A 3,509-nucleotide genomic window follows, 5' to 3' on the forward strand; every position below is an offset into this window, starting at 1 on the left:
TAATAGGGATGGACTAAGGGCGCTGAGTACCTTGTGACATGAACTGTCATGGTGCAAATTCATCCTCGTTGTGAACGCAGAACTAGTCTCTCCCTGTATCTGGCTTCCACAGTCGAAGAGCATCTGGCCTCGGCGATATTTTTTACAGCCATTCGAACAACAGAAAAACATTAGCACGGGGTTTCACCGACCACGATGCTCAAGAGGAGACGTAATGCTTAGTTATCATCATGGATGCATTCATCAATTAAATGGAAAGGAACTAAGAGCATAGTTGCATTCGTTTATTAGAGTGCTGATAAAAAAGAAAGAAAGAGAGAGAGAGAGAGAGAGAGAGAGAGAGAGAGAGAGAGAGAGAGAGAGAGAGAGAGAGAGAGAGAGAGAGAGAGAGAGAGAGAGAGAGAGAGAAGAGAGAGAAGAAAAAAAAAAAAAAAAAAAAAAAAAAAAAAAAAAATATATATATATATATATATATATATAATATATATTTGTGTGTGTGTGTGTGTGTGTGTGTGTGTGTGTGTGTGTGTGTGTGTGTGTGTGTGTGTGTGTGTGTGTGTGTGTGTGTGTGTGTGTGTGTGTGTGTGTGTGTGTGTGTGTGTGTGTGTGTGTGTGTGTGTGTGTGTGTGTGTATGTGTGTGTGTGTGTGTGTGTGTGTGTGTGTGTGTGTGTGTGTGTGTTACAGTTTTTGATTCCGAACGAATATGTCTGATGACAAGCTTCAAATATTTGGATGTATTTTGTCATTTTTTTATTTGTTTATTTATTAGACTTTTATGCTTTTATATTTGTATATTTGCATTTGTTTCAATATAAAGGAAGAGTATAAATGATACAACATCGCCGCTTTATTCTACAGAAATGCGTTTTTGTAAGGTAATGAGTTGATGCAAACCACATGACGTAAAACGTTGGTGATGAACGTTCTGAGTGAGCGGGAGCATGGGCCGCCGGCGCCATCGCTGACGTCATACTCGTGACGTCCGCGAGTGCAATTGCGTGCAGGATCCGGCTGAAGCACATGGATATTGGTGCTGCAGACATTCACATGGGCTGAGAGGGAATGCGAGGGCAGTGAGGACGGGCGTTCCAAGGAGGACGCCATGCTTTCCATGACAGCCTCGCTCCGCCCTTTGGCATCCTTCATCCTACATTGCGACTCATTTCTGAAATAAACAAAGTGCTACAGTTTGCCATCCTCGGCGTTTTGCGTATGCAACGTGCAATTCAAAATGCTCTTATGGGGAGAATGCCCAAAATGCGTGCTCGTCACCAGGTCATGACGTTTCTAGGGCTGGACCCCCCTCCCCCCAAGGCGGCCGAAACACCAGAAGCTGGCACTTGGCGCCCGTTTGGAATTGGTTTTGTGCCAGGGTCGGCGGGGGAGACCAGGGGCTGGCGCCGGAAATAGTGGTGTAGGGAGGCGAAGGTGCCGGGCGCGGGAGTGCCAGTGGATCTGCAGCGGTGGACACGTCAGGAGAGAGCCACTAGGCACTCTAGCTCCGTCAAGACAGCACCTGAACCTTGAGCATCATAGTGACAACGGCGTGACCGTATTTCGGACGTCGAGTGACACCCGTGTTACTAAACTTCTGAGACTCGCATGTGCGCTTAGTTTGACACTTGATACGGGAGGTGGACCATCAAGCTAGGCGAGTGGCAGTTGATGAGGATGACTTCACACTGACATTGCAAGAATCATTGTAGTGATTGCGTGCTATCTCAGCGCAGTTCTGAACTCTAAGTTACAAATTTTGTGAAGATAAATCGTGCGAAAACTGTTACCAGCGAAACTGAAGGATTTACCTGCTGACATCTTCGTGACCTGTTTTCACGATGTACAATAGTAACTACTATATTAGCCCAGGTAGGTTCCCGATGCATAAAAATGCAAAGAGCCTGCAAAGATATTCGTAGTATTTACAGTAATGTGTGTGAGAGTGGAAGAACCTGCGTGAGAAGACTCACGCGGGATGAACTAGTGTAGCATGATCTGGGTGCGCGGCTGCGTGGTAGTTATGGACCTGTACCTAGTGGAAGGCAGTGAGTCCTTTTGTACAAAGGCGGAGTCTGGCAAGGGCCCTTCCTGACGCTGAACTGCTCGAAATCGCCAATTGGTTTCTGGTTTGTAATAGTGCCAGTTTGGGGAAAGACGTGCCCAGAGCATATATCGCCTCTCGGGCACGGTCTTGTACGAGGCTGGCATAGATGGCCCCAGAATAATCATGTCAAACGAAGTTGATATATTTGTTGCGTTGCTTATATTTACAAACGTGACTTTATGTGGAACTGGTGAACAGAGGCACATAAACTACCTGAAAGCTAAAGTAAGAAATTAAAACTATAAGAATTAAAGAAACGAGTGTTTGTTTACATACCCCCTAGCTTTGTTTTATTTTGGTGCGACCTCTGCCAGCCACCGCAAGTAGCAACCAAGTCTTCTTTTTTTTTCTTTGGCTTGATGACTATCTTTCGAATTATGACTACCACAGTCAGATGCAAGCACTAGTACTAGGACTAGGTTAAACCGGAAGTCGCCCCCAATACGTGTTTGGACTTAAGTGCTTTGGATCCGCTTCGCGTGTTTCTGAAGCCAATACAAAGCGTGCATCCGAGAAGTGGGTCGGGTTGCTTCTTGCTTGCTTGTGGGACTCGGGGATATGAGCTGCGCTAAGGCTGTTGCTAATACCGCTGTTTAAAAAGTCCGTGTTTTAGAGCAGTAGAGCCTACTTGTTGATTTAACCCGCATATTGACATCTGCTTCCACCGTAAAGGTGTAGAATAACTCCGCTCACTTACTGCGACTTCATGGTTGTTTGACGACGATTGAGGCTAAACGCCAATGGACTTCTTTGAAAAAAGTTATCACAGTGGCTATGAGCACCATCGCCTCGCAACCAGGACGCGATGCGACGTCAACGGAATGGAGCGCAATAGTTCAGTAGTCTGAGAAGTATATAACTTGTGGCTATAAGTTTAAATAGGTATCAAGCAGTAATGAGGCTATTCTTAGCATTGGTTTGCGGTCCCGACGGACCGAGAGACCTGACCCTGATGTCCTGTGACCATGTATCCTTCGCAATCCCTACCACATTCACTTTGGCCTTCCTTACTTTTTTCCTTGATGTGGGAATCGATAAGGACTCTATGTGTTAAATTCCTAGAGGCTCGCATTCTTGAGCATTAGCAAACCTACATAATTACTTTACTTAGTCTATACCTTGCAACTCTGTTTGACCTCTCCCTGCTGTGTGCCATCTTGCACGCACTCCGCTTCATCTCCCTCCCCGCTCTCACAACCCTCGCCGACGCCGAACCACAACGTCCGCGATCCCTCTCCAGAGAACCTCTTTCGCGGATCACTTATGAAGAGCCTCTCATGTGTCAGAGAAAAGGGTAAGGAAGTGCCGGGGATATGTCCAAGCACACATGGGAGGGAGGAGGGAGGGAGGAGAAAAAGAGAGGGAGAGGGGGGAGGAGAGGGAGAGCGAGGAGGAGAGGGAGAAGGG

General features: G+C 46.7%; 1 long non-coding RNA gene across 1 annotated transcript in view; it reads right to left on the reverse strand.

Moving 5' to 3' along the window:
- Nucleotides 1–835: 835 nt before the first annotated feature.
- The window catches only part of LOC119574339, a 9,414-nt gene continuing 6,740 nt past the window's right edge, over nucleotides 836–3,509 (reverse strand). Inside the window, exon 2 of the long non-coding RNA XR_005228853.1 lies at nucleotides 836–1,166. This is a non-coding gene — a long non-coding RNA (uncharacterized LOC119574339). The remainder of the gene's footprint in view (nucleotides 1,167–3,509) is intronic.

Source organism: Penaeus monodon, chromosome 6 (assembly GCF_015228065.2).
Source record: "Penaeus monodon isolate SGIC_2016 chromosome 6, NSTDA_Pmon_1, whole genome shotgun sequence".
Taxonomy (NCBI): domain Eukaryota; kingdom Metazoa; phylum Arthropoda; class Malacostraca; order Decapoda; family Penaeidae; genus Penaeus; species Penaeus monodon.